A 15,002-nucleotide genomic window follows, 5' to 3' on the forward strand; every position below is an offset into this window, starting at 1 on the left:
CCGGGTGAGTTGAACCAGGGTGTGGGTGAGAATGCAAGGTCACTTCACGGCTGACTGGGGTGTTGGAGACTCATTACCGCAAACTAACGACACGGCCGTCAGTGGTGGATGTCAGCTGCAACAGACATGGAGTCAGCTATTTACTGCCAACATGGGTTAATAGTAAAGGCTGGTACAGGGGGGCCTGCATGGCTGCTGAGGCAAACCACAGACCCGGCTCTGAATGCCCACTGGCTGGAGCAGAAAGGAAGCTACGGTCCCCTCTAGCGGTCCCTGTGTCCACCAGATCCAAGTGAGCCAGCTACTTAGGAGAAGGCCATGTTGTTCTGATACTCAGAAAAACCAGCCTCGTAAAGGAAAAATAAGAGTGGCATGGAGTTTAGACCCGATCCTGCCTCTCTATGAAGGCAAAGTAAAGTAAATGGCACGGGGAAGGTGAATGCAAAAAGAAAAAACGAAAAACATAAAATCGGTGACTGCTTCCTCCAACAGCATCCCCTGCAGCTGCTCATCTCCGAGCCTGCCACTTTCTCACCAGTGACCACCGGCCAGGATCTCCGTCACGCACGCACACAACAATAGCCCGGAACCTCGTGCCAAGCACGTTTGTGTGAAAGCCAGAATCAAGGAAGATGCTGCAGATTTTGACTTTCCAAGTTTAAATACTCCATGAAAAAAATCCCTCAGCAGCCGCCTAAATCAATTCGCATCTCACTTCTTCAAAACAATCAAACAAATTTAATAAGGGCGCATTTGTCACCAAACATAAGGAGGACCAAACTGGTTCCTCAAAGCAAGGATTTTAACAGGTATCAAACACCAGTGGGTGATGTGCTAACAAAGCAAAAATTCCAAAAAACTAGAAAATAAAAAGATGACTAGGATAATATATGGATCAAGGCAACTGTTAAGGTTTTTGCTTTTTAAAGCGATGGGGACAGCACGGAGGACAATCTGGCTATTTCCAATGCAGGGTGTGCACAGTCCACTTTTCAGACGCAACAACATGCTCACAGGGCGGTACAAGATAGAAAGGGAAATAGAAAAAGGAAAAGAGGAACAGCGAAAATTAGAAACACATGAGAACAAAAATAACTGACAGCAATTACAAGAATTTAGGTGAGTTTGGTGAGGACAGGGACGAGGGGACGGTGAGACCCACCCTCACCTATTGTTCCAGGGAAGGCAGGGGCCTGAGGCGAGCGGCGCTGCCGGGGGACCCCAACGTGGTCAGCGCCCCAAACCTAAACTTCACCTAGATGCGTGTAGACAGCTTTTGAGCTACAAAATGTGGTCGCATTTCAAGCTGGACAATTTTACTCACTCCCACCAAGAGTAACAGGAGAGAATTAGGCTCTGTTCCTGCACCAAAGCATTGTTTAAAAAAGTAATGACTGTGGAATAGTAAAAGCAACAATGGAGTAAAAGTGACTGGAGGAGAGCGTACTTGACCCGAGCTCACTGGCCGCGTTATCTCACTGACGTTCAGATGCTGGCTGAGCCCTTATGGTACCAAAACAGACAGACCCACCAGGAGGGAGGTTTAATGCGCTGCTGTATTTTGATGCCGAGAGCCATGCCTGGTACACGAGGTTCTGGGTAAACAATGGTGACAGTGTCAACCACTATGGGCTAAGCACAAAAACAGCTACTCCGCCAAATCCCAAGGACACACTTCAAAAGGCAAAAACAAGCTGGCATTCTCTGGTGGGTCTGCAGACTCAGAGCCAAGCAGTTGCTGAGCAAACATATCACCAGTGCCTCCTGTGACAAAAGAGGAGGCACTGGCCAGGGGGCTGGGGCAGGGCTTCAGGCTTCCAGTGCTCACCCACCATTCTGTCCAGGGGGAGAAGGTGGTCCCTGCTTACGTTGCACTGATGCACCTATATTCACTGACGCCTGGGGCCTGAGCAGGAGGTGACAGGTGACGGGAATGGAGCCAGCCTGGGAGTGGCACGGTGCTGGCATCTGTGCCCTCAGCTTTGCCCAGACCACTACATCTGCCAGCTCATCTACAAGAAGCGGAAGGGGAGAAAGCCGTGTATATCACAGGGCCCTGCGAGGACAAGTACAGGTCATGGCCACGATATGCCTCGCCCCTTCCTTAAGCCACAGAGGTATGCCCGGGGAGGAATTGAAAATACATCCAGAGCCCGCCAGGCACCACAAGCAGGTGGGACTCGGGTCCCCTGTGCCTGTCACTCACAGGACTGGTCTGGACTATCTTTTTATCAATTCTCTGGCATCTTCTCCTCCAACTTACCAACAACCAGAAAGTAGAATCTGATTTTAGACTCACAGAGAATCGCAGAACACCTCCTCCACTTCGGGCCCGGCAGCACGTGCCAGGTCCTCCGACCGTCACCTGTGGGACCGCCATGAGCCCTCTCCAGAGTCAAGGCCCGAGGCCGTAGGCCGGGGGGACACAGATTCCCACAATCTCCCCAGCAAAGAGGGACCACCTCTCGGCAAAGGCATCTCACCCTCTTCTGCCCGAGGGACATCTCGATAGATACACAGGGAAACAGAGCAAAAGGAGGGGGGTTAGGCAGCCCAGAAGAACTCGTCTGCACTTCCAAGGCAAAGTGGGTCCGTTGACCTAATCACAGGGACAAAGTGAGGACGAATCTTTCCCTGCTGTGCCCCATACTCCGTGACACGCATTTCCCTGCGTAAGGAGCTCATTTGGAAGCCCCTGGCAGTGTTTCTGTTGTCCTAAATTGGCATGGTGGTTGTCAGGCAGGGAGAGAGGGCCTGAGCCGTGCAGGTGCTGGACCTGGGAAGCAGGAGACACTGGCTCCACCCCCAGCTCAACCAGCGCCTCATTCTGCATCTCAGGATTCAGCATGACATCTATAAGCAAAGTGATGAGACTGTCCCAGGAGAGGCTGTCCAACAGGAATGAAATGTGAGCCATGTAAAGAAAGTTTCCCAGTTGCCACATTTAAAGAGGTAACCCCCCAAAAAAACCCCTAGAAACTGATTTTAAGAACATATCTTACTTATACTACTGTATGTAAAATACTATCATATTGACATGTAATCAATAAAGAAAGTAACAAGATTGTTTACATTCTTTTTACTAGACAAGTCTCAGCGTCTGATGTGCATTTGACCTAGAGCACATCTCAGCTCAGAGCAGCCTCCTCCCCAGCTCTCCTAGCATCAGTGGCTTTGGCTACTCTATTGGACAGCAACTCCAGGGGTCACACCAGGGTAATTGGCTGAAAAGCGGGAGTAAGTGTCCATAATAACCCTAGAAGAATCTCTCTGAAACAAAGGCGGATTCACTTTTAAACGTCTGAAAACCGGCGGGTTGCTCCTCCCTCACGCCTTGGCTACAAGACAGCCCTCCTCCTTGCTGATCCCTTTCTGGATGTAGGGAAGCAACCCTTCACATAGCCAGGGTGGCCGGGCATCCAGGTAGACTTTCCTGCTCTCTGTGTCCAGTCCCACGAAGTCCTCATTCTCAAACAGGATGTAGAGCAGGAGGATCTTGTCCCCAGACTTGTTGGATGCACCGTCCAGCCACTTGGACTTGAGCATGATGAAGAGAGACTCAGTGAAGTCCTCGATCCTCTTCTCCACCACCCGGCAGTCCTCGTAAATTGAAGGCCACGTCGGTGCGCGGCTGCTCGGCCACCTCCCCATGCAGCACAAAGACAAAGAGCCGAGAGTCATAGAGCGTGGTGCCATACAGCTCCTCTGCACGTGGAGCTTCTCGAAGGTCTTGGCCAAGAGGCAGTCGGTAATGGTGACAAGGCCCACGACCTTGTGGTGGGTCTGGAAGTCGCTCCACCCATTCTCGGGCGCATAGTGGTGACTTTAGTGGATACAGAGTGCCCACTGCGAGCCGCACGGGCTGATCTGCCTCACCAAGGAGATTCGCTTATAGATGCACAACAAATTCTGCTCTGAGATGATCCCCACGGGTTGGACCACCACGGGGAGAGTCTGGTGGTCCTCAGCACACTGCACGTAGTCAGGGATGTTCATGTTGCAGGCCCTGACGAGAGGGAAGAGGAGACCGAGGTACATACTGTGCTGCGGGCTGCGGGCCTCACTGGGTTGCGGTGACCTGGTGTGTACCAGTCAGAAGGCAGGGGAAGCCCAAGCAAAGCCGGGGGTACAGTTTGTCCTCAGCGTCTGCACATGGCTACCGCAGCTCAGATCACATTACGCAGCTTTTGGTCTAGGCCTCCGCCCTCTGCAGAAAAGGGTCATTTCTTGTTTTCTGTTTCCAAGCACCTAGCCAGGCCCTGATGCAAAGTCAGTGCTCAAAACTGCTGAATAAAGGAATGAATAAAGGAACTGCTTCCACACCCCTCAGCAGGATATAAAGCAAAGAAACACAGTAGGATCAAAAGACCTGGATTTCAACTCCAATTTATTTGAACTCCTAAGCTGCAGAATACTTGATAAGAAAACTTGCTTTGGGGAGGAGGGTACAGTTCAGTGGTAGAGCACATGCTTAGCATGTATGAGGTCCTGGGTTGAATCCTCAGTACCTCATTTTAAAAAAATGAAACAAATAAATAAACCTATTTACCCCCCTCAAAAAATATTTTTTGAATTCCAAATTCAAGAAAAAAAAAAAAAACACCTTGCAATTGACACAACATTGTAAACATGAGTATACTTCAATTAAAAAAAAATCCTTGCCTTACAAGAATATATCTGGATTATGGAAGTTTACAAATGTAAAATGCCTAGGGTCCCACCTGCATAAGAAGAAGGAACTGTACAAATTTACTATCCCTCATTTATGAGCTATATTTCCTTTGGGGGGTTTATAACCTCTCAGAGCTAATTTTCTCAGATTAAAAAAAAGAAGGAAACATTACCGGATTCTCCATACTGCTGAAGAATCAGATAAACCTATGATAGCATCTGACCCACAGAGTTTACTCAATAAATGCTTGTTGAATGAATGAATAAACAAGCAAAGTGAATGCTGCTCCCTGCCACAGAGCATCATGATGGTACTGCCTGGAAATCCCAAGCCCACGTTTCACCCGACTCTACACTAACCATGGGTGACCTGGGCAGGCCTGTGTGCTCCTCTTAACCCCAGTTTAATCATGAATAGAAATGAGGGCAATAACACAAACCTCAAAGTGTTAGTGAGTCATTACTGAATTGTATCCCAACTTTGCAAGATGGAACCTTTAAAGAAACTTGGGCAAAAAGTCCGTAGGCCCTCTCCATATTATCTCTTACAACTACATGGGAATCTACATTATATCTCAAAATAAAAAGTCTAATTTATTAAAGAGGCTATTGAGGTTAAATGAGCTCACTGTCTCAAATAAGGAACACACAGTACAAATAGGTCAATGCCCAGCCCATGAGATACACTCAGTAAACATTCCCACTGAGCCCACTGGTCCCTCCAACTTCAGAGCACGATGATGTGTCCTCATGGCCAGAGGCCCCTGCACCTGAAACTAACAAAGCTAATGGTCCCCACTTTCAAGAGCCCCTGCCACCACCGTAGGTCTAATTTTGTACTTGTAATTTTTTTTTCTTTTTATTAAATAGAAAAACGTAATTGCATAGCCTTCAGGTCACCAAAAGCTGACTACAGAGATCATGATGGCAGCCCTTCTTCGTGAAACAATAAAATGAAAAGCCATTTCCACAAGATCTCTGTGTAAATCTACTAGGGAACTTCATCCTGGACTGAGAGGAAGAGGACTGGGGAGGAGGGGGCAATCTGCGGCACACAGACCCATGGGCCACCTGTCCCACGATGGACTTTAGACCCAACACTCACCCTCAAGGAACTTCAAAATAGACACAGACAGAGTGCTGTGGACAAGATTTTTTTTTTTTTAAAGAAATCCCAGATTCTCTCGCAGGTTTTTTTTCTACCGAGAAACAAATGTCTTATGTGTATAATGTTTCACAAAAGACTTAAATTATTATCACCCCAACTTGACGCATTAAGAAACTGAGGGAGAGAGGTTTATCACATTGTGCAAGATTAGAGAGAGGCAAAAAAAAAAAAAAGATTAGAGAGAGGCCACTTCGGACACTGTATTTAAACCCAAGCCCCTGTTCCAGTGCTCACACTAGAAAGTGGGATATACTGCCCCTTTCCTGCCCTCTCCCTGCAATAAATGTCTGAAGAGTCTTTTCTGTGCCACCTGGAATCACAATCACTTCAATTTTCCACAAAGAGCTATGTCACTCCTTGGAGGATGTGTCAAAATCTGTATGTTGAATGGGAGGAGAGATTTGTATATTCGGTTTCTCAAAGGAAACATGGCTTAAAAGAAACTGAAAAGCACTTTTCTAGTCTAAGTCTTCATTGTGCAGAGAAGGAAACGGAGGCTCAGAAGAGATGAGGAAAGGGTCTTATTAACAAATATTGCCTCAGCGCAGCACCAAGCCAGCCTTGGGCACTTCTGGGGGAGGATCTGGAAGGCCCAGGAGAATGAGTCTTAGAAAACGGAAAGAGAAGAAGCATACAAGGCCCCGTCTCTACACCACCATACCATGAAGTTCCACCAAATTACCCAGTATGGGTGCAGCCAACATTAAGGTGGGCTAAACAGGTTATGGAAACCTGGAAGTCTCAACCATAGTGGAAATTCCAACGTTTACTATGTTTTTTTTCCCAGTTCAAGCATCAGCTCAGTGGGCACTCTGTACCAGGCACTACATGAGGCCTGGAGTTCTCCCAAATACACAACTCTTATATCACGTGTGCAAACCACACACAGGCCCACCAGAAGGAAAATGCCCACAGATAAGGTGGAATTACTGAAACTGAAAGCAGCCAACCAGCATATATTACTAGCAAATACGGTGCTGCTAGAAATAGACTCATGGACATAGAAAGCAAACTGTGGTTAGCAGGCAGGAAAAGGGGGATTAACAGATACACATTAATAAATATAAAATAAATGACAAGGACCTACTATATAGCACAGGGAACTATATTCAATTTCTTGTAATGAGTTGTACTAAAAACAATCTAAAACATATGTAGATACATATGCATATGTTTATAACTGAATCTCTGCTGTACATCTGAAACTAACATTCTAAATTGACTACACTTCAATAAAAAATAATTTTAAAAAATAAGTAAAAATAAAAGAAACGCCATTTAGAAAAAATAAAAGAATACTCTGATCCCCTTAGCTGTAGGTGCTGGAGAATTCTGGTTACAAACACCAAGTCCACTGGATCACTCCAGCACTGGCTGTCACTCTTTCTGACCATCAGAGAGTCACTTGGCTTCAGTGAGTTTACTTTTCTCTTCTGTGAAAGGCTTCAGTTGCAACTAACGATGTATAGAATCTCATCATTCACAAACCCAACAATTAAAGAGGACTTCCCATGGGCCAGGCTCTGGAAATATGAAAATATAGGGTCCGAGATATATTCATGGGTAGAAGAAATTTATGCCATAAAGACATTAATTCTTCTTGCTTTGATAGACAGATTCAATACAATTCTGTTTAGATTTCCTACCAGATTTTTTATGGGTAACAAGATAATTTATGGTCAGGAACAACCAAGAAACTTCTTTAGAACCAGCACTGGGAAGGGGTGGATAGGTCATTCATTTCCACTGGTCTTTCTGAAGTGATGAAAACGTTCTGGAATATTAAATGGTTGCACCACTGTGAATATGCTAAAGCTGCTGAATTGTAGCATTTAAGTGGGTGGACTTCATGGTGTGTGAACAATATCACAATAAAGATGTTAAATGAAAAAATATTTCTTGACAATTATTTTTCCCTCTATACTACTAGTCTGCCCCACAATTTAAGAAGAACAAAAAAACCAAAACAAACCAAATTTTGCCAGGAGCTCTTTAGGACTGCAAAGTCCCTGAGTCTCCAACGCCTCTGGTGGTGCTGTTCCTGTTAACACACCCTAGCTGGGCTGGGCTAGTTAGGGACTGTAACTATCTTTTTAAGATCGACGGCCACACGTTTCACCCTGGGAGAGGGAAGGATGGAGGATGTCACAGCCTCATGCCTTCAGCTCATTTTTAAATGAACCAAGCCTTGCTTTCAACACTGTAATCCCTCTCACTATAAAAACAGTGACATCATCAAGCACCGCCATCAAAACACGTGAAAGTGTTCAAGGTACTTACCTGGGGCAGAAACACTGAGGGAGGAGACGGAAGCTCGCTCAGCACTGACGCTCCCTTTTCCCGACTCCACCAGGAGAAGCTGGGGTTCACAGCCGGAGGCTCTCAGCCCGGGGAGCAGCGCCCACACCACTGAGCTGGTCCCCAGGGAGCGGGAAAGGGAGAGGAGGGCAGCCCCGGGGTCGCGGGGCAGGGAAAGCGGGGGGGGGGTGACGCGGACTGTAGCCCCGCTCGGAGGCCAGCCCCAGCCCCAGCCGCCCGCCCCCGTCCGGGTCCGCAGAACCCGCCCGCCCGGGACACAGCCCGCCTAGGGGCGGGGACGGGCCGGCGCCCGAGGAGAGGCAGCCCGGGAGGAGAGGACTCGCGGGCGGGAGAGGGGAAGGGGAAGCCAGCCGCGGACTGAGGGGAGCCCGGCTGGGGCGAGAGGCGGCAGGTGCACACTTGGCCCTGGACAGCTGTGGCCGGGGCGCCAGGGCAGGAGCCAAAGTCCTACCGGGCGAAAGAGCTGAGAAGCCTTTGGGGCCGATCCCCGGCTCGGAGTTGCAGCTTCCAACCCTCGGTCCAGCTGGCACAGACTGCGCATGCGCAGGAGGGCCAGCGATCCTCTCTGGGTTCTGCAAGAGAAGGTGGGGAAGCGAGGGACGGAGAAGATGGGAGGAGGAAGGGAGAAGGGGAAAAGTGGAGGGAGAGACATGGACAGGAGGAGCAGAGAGAAGGCAGGGATCTGGAGGGTGGAGGAGAGTAGCAGAGATGGAGAGAAATAGTTTTAACTCTGGGGGCATCCTGAAGGAGGCAGCAGTCCTGCCTCTGCACACTTCTCTAACCCTTCAAGGCCCGCAGCTCATATTTTACCTCCCTGGCCCAGCCCTCCACCCAAGGCCTCTGCAGGACCCCTACGGGGATCACACCCATTGCCCCCAAGCGGAGCTGGGTTTCCTTTTGCTCTGGGAACCAAGCACCCGCAGGTGTTGTCGCTCAGAACTACCTTGGAAAGAGTACGTATTCCCCTTTTACACGCTGGGACACAGGCAGGCAAGATCTCTGCCTTACCTCCACTGTCCCAGGTGTTGTGCTGGCGGGGAGCGGGAGGTACAAGGTCAGATCCCAAAAGGAGCATACTGCCTGAGTTTTGGTGCATAGTCCCCATCCTTCCTGGGTAAACCACTCCCCACCCTCGGGGAACCATCAAGGGCACACAGTATGTCCCTGGGTGTGGGATAGCTGCCCTCAATTCCAGTGCCCAGCTTGCTAGGAAGATAGGAGTGTTACTGAGTCCAAATTCATTCTCCTTAATGCAGGACAGGCCAGTAAGTTGGGAGACCAGGTGTTGGGGCATGAAATAGCAACTTTCTGTAGACCTAGATGGCAAACTAATGTCCTGGAAAACCATCTCCCCAAGTCAGAATTCAGGCTCCTTTCCTACGAGCTTGGTTTTTGCAATCTTCTTGATGTAGTAATTCTTTGTTGTTAGAATCCTTTGTTCTTGCAGCTATCTGCCTGGGTCAGATCCCTGTAAACCTCCAACAAAACAAACGTTATTTTCTATTATGTAACGTGTTATCTTTATATGAATGGAAAAGTGTTAAATATCCTTAAAGGTCAGAGCATTCAAAATAGGCTCTCCTGTATATTTTAGGCTCTAGGCAACATTGTTTTACAAGCAAGATGAAGCCTAGGAAACAGAGCACAGGGTTTAGTCAAAGGAACAGATCTAATATGGAGTCAGATTTGTTCTTTTCTATTACCAGGGCAGAAGACACTTGAGGATTTAAATCCCTTTAAGTTAAAAATAAGTAATACTTTAACTTTAAAGGAATTTACATACATAGGTCGGAATGTGCATAGCATATCTGGAAAACACACAAAGGATTGTAAACAGTGGCATCTCCAGGGAGGGCTGAAAGAAGAGAGGATGAGGGAAAACTTCTTTCACTTGTGTATTTTTGTGCTCTGTTTGAAATTTTTCAACCACATGCATGTATTTCTTTTTCAGTTAAAAAAAAATGTGTAATGGAGCAAAGGAGTAGCAAGCTCAGCAAATACAGCAGCCATGGAATCACTGAGCCATCACTTTGATTTCAGCCAGGAAGCATTTATTGACTCTCTCCTATGTGCCCAGTGCTGTTTTAAGACTTCTTTTATTTTTTTTCATAAAATAATAAAGTGCTATTCCTCACCCCTGCCCATGGCTGGTGGAAAACCAACTGAGTTTTTATTGAGTTGTTTTCCAAGAAGTAGAGATCAGTTATAAACAGAACACATCTTCAGGGCAAAACAGGCGGAGTGGTTTTCCAGCAGGCCAGATAGCTATGAAGGGTTTTCAACAGAGGCACACAGAGGCTGAGAAAGCCTCCAGGACCCTACAAAAAGCTGCCCAAACTGCCTTCTCCATGGCACTACTGAAATAGGAAAGAAAAAATCTGACTCCATATTAGATCTGTTCCTTTGACTTTAACCCTGTGCCCTGTTTCCTAGGCTTAGTCTTGTTGGTTCTGCACCTTTTGTAAAACAATGTTGCCTAGAGCCTGAAATATACAGGAGACCCTATTCTCAAGGCTCTGACTTTGAAGGATATTAACACTTTTCTATTCACATAAAGATAACAAGTTACAGAATAGAAAACAACATTTGTTTGTTGGAGGTTTACACGGATGTGACCCAGGTGAAGAGCTGCAAGAACAAAGGATTCTAACAACAAAGAATTCATACACCAAGTTTGCAACAACCAAGCATTCCCACTTCCCATTTTTAATATAAGAAGAGCCTGAAATCTGACTTGGGGTGATGGTTCACCAGGACATTATTCTACCATTTCTCAGCTGGCTTTCCAAATTAAAGTCGCTATTTCTTGCCCCCAAAACCTGGTCTCCTGATTTATTGGCCTGTAATGCACGAGCAGAACAAGCCTGGACTCGGAAACACAGACATTGAAAGTACCCATTTGGTATATTAAATGACCTGCTTCTACTCATCTTCCTGACGTTTTATTCTCTTGACCACTCCTGCTATGTTTATGAAAAACCTGTCATGTGGACACATTTCCACCTCTAGCCACTACCCTTCCAGGTAAGAACTGATGCCAAGAAGTCAATGGAAGCTGCTAGAATGTATTACCTGGCCAGAAAAGGGCAGATGTTGTTACTGGCTTATGTTCAGGAGCAGGCTGGGACACCTGACAAGATGTCATAAGTACGAATAGACAGCTGGGCACCAAAGGAGAAGCTTCTAAGCCTCCATGAGGGACTTGTTGGATAGGAAGGAAAAGTCACAACCTATATCTCTGATCCCACCACTAGCTTCCTGGGCGAGGCTGGACAAGTCACTTAAATTTTCTAGGCCCGTGCTGTCCACCATGGGAGCCACCAGCCACATTCAGGATTATGAAGTTATTCTGTAGGCAGACAGAATTATAAATACACATTTTATTGCAAAGGTACAGAAAGTATAATATTTAAAAACATTATTGGTTATCTTGCCCTAACGAGTTATTTTTGTATGTGTAGCTTACTGTGGTTTGCAATGCCTGCGACTAATGTTTCCCTTACAGTGAGTTATTTTGAAATTATAAGTTACTGGACACAGTACCCTCATATCACACTTGAAAAAAATTGATCCACATAAGCAAGGTGATCTGACTTAGTAGTTATGAGCAGGGGCTCTCGGGTCAGCCTGCCTGAGTATAAATTCTCACTCTGCCTCCAGGGGTTCTGTGTGAATCTTGGAAAAATTGTTGTTGTTGTTGTTGTTGTTGTTGTTGTTATTTGTGCCTCTTTTTCCTTCCCTTTTAAATAGCGAGGAATATGTAGACTCTATCTCGTACAGTGTTGCCAGGATTAAATGAGTAAACGTCTGTGCTGCCCACTTCCCTGGGTTTCAGCATTCTCCAGGCAATCAGTGTCAAACTCAGAGGCATTCTCCACTGTCTTCGTCAGTCTGGGATGCTGTAACAAATTACCATGGGCCAGGTGGCTTAAACAACCAGCATGTTCCTTAAGTTTTGGAGGCTGAGGTCAATGCATCTGGGAGATGATAGCCTTCATGACTTGAAGATGGCTGTCTTCCCACTATCTTCATGGGCCAGAGAGAAGCAAGCAATCTGGGGCCCTTTATAAGGGCACTAATCCCATTCATGAGGGCTCTACTCTCATGACCTTATTTTATCCTAGTAATCACTTCCCAAAGGCCCCGCCTCCCAATACCATCACCCTGGGAGATGGGGTTTTGACATACGGATTTTGAGGGGATGCAAACATTCAGTCCACACATCGGCTAACTCTCCCCAACATGCTATCATCAAACCTGTAGCTAATTTCAAAGTAATGTTTATATCTCTCTGCCCATTTCCATTCCTGCATCCACTAACACTGAAGCACTGTTATATTTTATTCCTTATTTTTCTGGTAGAGATTTATTTGATTCCTCTACTCCAATGCTCTCCTCACACCAAACAGTCCTATTAACAGCCCTGCCAGGTAGGTCTTCCTTAAAACACCTTTCCACTGCACCTGGTTGTTTTTTAGGTGTAAATGTCAGAATCCTCTCCACACCCCAGCCTAGAACTTTAATCCCTTACACTACCGCTCACTATGTTATTTTTCTATTACCACTGTAACAAACTTCCATAAGCTTAACAGCTTAAACCAGCACAGATTTATCAGCTTATGGCTGTGGAGGTCAGAGATCCAACACAGTTCTCATTGAGCTAAATTCAAATTGCCAGCAGAGTTCCTTCCTTCTAGAGGATCTAGAAGAGAATGTTTCCTCGTTTTTGTTTTTTTTTTCCAGTTTCCAGAGGTCACCCACCTTCCTTAGCTTGTGTCCCACGACTTCCTCCATTTTCATGGCCAGCAGCCTTTCTGAACACTGCTCCATGGCTACACCTCCCTCTGATTTTAAACTCAGCTGGGCTACGTCCTCAATTTTAAAGACCCCTGTGATTACATTGGGCCCACCTGGACAATCCAGGCTACTCACCCTATTGTCTCATCTCAGGATCCCCTTCTCCCCTCCCATTCAGGCATTATGTATGTGGCTGTGACACTCACCTTGTGTGACATTTCATCCCATGAGCAATTTAAGGTTCAAGGCACTTATGAATGACTTTTTGTTTTTCTTCCTTAGTCTTTCTACCTTCAGTATGTGTGGTGAGATTATATGAATCCTTTTTATTTGTGGCCCTCCACTAAACTTTAATAATGTATCATGGGTTTAAAAGGCTAATAGAGAATTTAGAATACCGAAATCCTCTAAGATATTTCTCCTAATATATCTGTCATCCCTTTTGCCATGTACAGAAACATGTCACTGTTGGCTAACCTGTGGCAGGGGAGGAACATGATTCTGCCACCACACTCCCCTCATTCACACCAATTTGATGATCGGCTAACCAAGGATCTATGCTCCCCGCTTCGCTCACTTCCTCCTCCTTTCCACTGACTATCCTGTTCCCACTGCTCCTTCATTCACCACATCAGGATTTCATGACCACATTCTTCTCTAAATAAAATGGATATCTTGCATCTAATGTCTGATAACTGTTCTTATTGTATATGCACACATTGACCTACACATAACCCCACACATCTGTTTATTTTCCTAGAACTTTCCAGAGGAATCAGTTCCATGATGATGATGATGATGATACTGACAGTGATGACAGGGGCCTCTCAAGGATTCTGACAAAGAGGGAATCAACAAAGGGAGGGAATCATTGCAAAATTGCCCCAGAAGCAGGATTAAAAGTAAATAACTGCTAAAGTGTTTAATGGAATTGGCTAATATTTAACTATTTTTAAAACTTTGTAACACTGAATTTAAAATTTTAATGGGAATTTTCATTCACCCCTAACCAAGATTCAACTCTAGGACCAAAATCTAAGGATTTCTATCTTCTAACAAATTGTCCACTAGCCTTTTAAACACGTGATCCTTTAAAAAGGGTAAGTGCTGGGCTGAAAATAAGCAGGATTCATATAATCTCACCAGACACAGTAAATGTGGAAAGACCAATGAAGAAAAACAAAAAGCCATGCATAATGTCTTGAAACTTACATTGCACACAGGAGAAAATGTTAGCCATGGTGAGTGTCACACCAACATGACGCCTGAGTGGGATGGGGAAGCTGATCTTCCTCATCAGACATTTATGCTGATTTGTTAGATGTCAACACAGTTTCCTCATTGGATTTGCTTCTAATAAGTATGGAAGAGTTTAGGCTCTACCAAGAGCAGACTAAACATTTTCCCCTGCTGTCAGGTCACTGGACTGAATGTCCCCACAAGAAGGATATGATTATGTTTCATAGGGAAGTCTTCCTGAGAAGTAATAGGCATTTCGAGGGCAGAACTGCAGGTTCGGGCATGGAGGGCTGGAGGAGGGCTAGAGGGGACACTGGAAAAACAGCAGGAGTGAGTTCAGATACTGCTGCTCAAGTCGCCAAAGTCAGCAGTGTTATCTCTAAGGATATGTCATTCTCCCAAAAGTTCCATGAGTGAAGGGGCCTGTGAACACTAAGCAGGTTTTTAAGACACAGCAGCACATAATTTGCATCAGAACTCAATTACAGTATGTTTTTATATTTGGAAAATAATTAGCCCATTGTTCTTTGAAACTGCAGCAGTAGTAATAGAAATAAAAAAGACCTAGCCGTCTTGGAGACAACAATCAATAAACAATTCCAAATCTGCAGGATTCCTTGACAATATGCAAACAATGAGATAGACGTGTGCTGCAGATACCTCTTACTGCAGGGCTCACTCCTGCAAAGCATAGAACTAGTTTTCTCAGCAGACAGAGGGAACCAAGTCAAGATTCCTAATCTTGAGAGGTTTACTATATGGCAGGAAAGATCAGACAAGTGCATAAAGCCAAATATGAATAAATGTA

The 15,002-nt window shown here is 45.9% G+C and overlaps 1 long non-coding RNA gene across 1 annotated transcript in view; it reads right to left on the minus strand.

Moving 5' to 3' along the window:
- The window catches only part of LOC135321511 (uncharacterized), a 210,406-nt gene extending 201,429 nt beyond the window's left edge, over nucleotides 1-8,977 (minus strand). Inside the window, exons 1-2 of the long non-coding RNA XR_010381343.1 lie at nucleotides 8,610-8,977; nucleotides 1,484-8,253 (exon numbers count right to left, since the gene is read on the minus strand). This is a non-coding gene — a long non-coding RNA (uncharacterized LOC135321511). The remainder of the gene's footprint in view (nucleotides 1-1,483; nucleotides 8,254-8,609) is intronic.
- Between the last annotated feature and the right edge of the window lie 6,025 nt (nucleotides 8,978-15,002).

Source organism: Camelus dromedarius, chromosome 6 (assembly GCF_036321535.1).
Source record: "Camelus dromedarius isolate mCamDro1 chromosome 6, mCamDro1.pat, whole genome shotgun sequence".
NCBI lineage: Eukaryota > Metazoa > Chordata > Mammalia > Artiodactyla > Camelidae > Camelus > Camelus dromedarius.